The sequence below is a fragment of the Lagenorhynchus albirostris genome, chromosome 13 (genome assembly GCF_949774975.1).
Source record: "Lagenorhynchus albirostris chromosome 13, mLagAlb1.1, whole genome shotgun sequence".
Lineage (NCBI taxonomy): Eukaryota > Metazoa > Chordata > Mammalia > Artiodactyla > Delphinidae > Lagenorhynchus > Lagenorhynchus albirostris.
The window spans coordinates 35,505,500-35,507,034 of NC_083107.1; positions in this window are offsets into that span (position 1 = coordinate 35,505,500).

A 1,535-nucleotide genomic window follows, 5' to 3' on the forward strand; every position below is an offset into this window, starting at 1 on the left:
CGTACAGTATCTCCAAAATTTAACTCCCCATTCTGCTCCCCCTAAACCTACTCTACCCAAAGCCTTCCTGTGTCTCAGTAAATGGCAATTCCATGTTGCCAGTTGCACAGGCCAAAAACCTCAGAGCCATCCTTACCGTTCTCTCTCTCTCACCCTCCTACCTAGTCCAACAGCAAGTTGTAGGTACAACTTTCAAAATATAATGTCAACATTTTTTCACTATTTCTCCTGCAAAAACCCCTGGTCCAAGCCAGGATTCCAGCAACAGCCTATTCCCTCGTTTCCCTGATTCTACCCTTGCCCACCAGATTGGTCAACTTGACCCCTCAGCTCACACTCTCCAATGGCTTCTCATCCCCCAGAAAAAAAAAAAAAAAGCCACACTCCCAATATTCAATTACAAGGTTCTACACAATCTGGCCTGTCATCTCTCTGACCAACTATCTCCCACCCCCATCCCTCACTTGCTCACTGTGCTCTAGTGTCCGTAAGACATGTTCTTCCTCAGAGCAAGTAGCCATTGCCCACTCAGCCCCTGTTCTCAAATTGAGGCAGCTAAAGTTCTTATCTCCTGCAGGGTATGGAAGAGGCTAGAAAGAGTAGGAAGGGAAGATGAGGTTAGGTGGAAAATGATTAGGAATCTTACCTCAGGATGTGGGCAGATGGTGGGTCCTTGTAGCACCAGGATTTTCCCAGCCCAACCCGGCAGATGAGGGAGGCACGAAAGACCAGGGAGACTTCTAAAATGCCTGATGCTATCTTGGAAATTCTAGCCCAGCCACAAGACCCAGAATGATAGCCCCGAACATATAAGGGCAAGTACACACATCCACACCAGGTGACACTAAACCACAACCAGGACTAGAATAGACTTGCATAGCAGGACTCTATAGGCCAGCCACAAAAGCTCACCCTGTCACTTCATTAACCTCACAGCATTTTATGTGATTAAATTTTTTGGAGTCCACTTATCATGTTAGGGTCGGTTTTACTATACTTGCTATTCCTCCTGCCTAGAATGCTTTTTGCCCCAGATACCTGCATGGTGTACTCAATTTCTCAGTGAGGCCCTCTGGCCACCCAATGTAAAATGACACCACCACTGCCACACCCACACATTCCCTACTCCTGCTTTATTTAGCATTTTCCATCATTCAACGTACTATACATTTGTCTTACTTGCTTATTATCATCCTTCCCCACTAGAATATCCAGGAAGGCAAAGATTTTAGTCTGTTTCATTTACTGCTAAATACCTGGCACCTAGAACACTGCCTTACACATGGTAGAGGCTCAATACATTTTGTGAAACTAGAATTAACATTCTCTCACTGATGAAAACAGTAATGGTCTTAAACGAGACATAAGATAAAATGTCTTAAAATGTAAACATTCTTTTCTACTCTATAGCAGTTGGTTAAAAAATGAGTTACATTTTCACCTTCTATGATTGATTCCCTTTAAAAGACAATAGAGCTGGAGGAACATGATAGATCAGCAGCAAAGACTGTAATTAGATTCCAATTCACACGTGT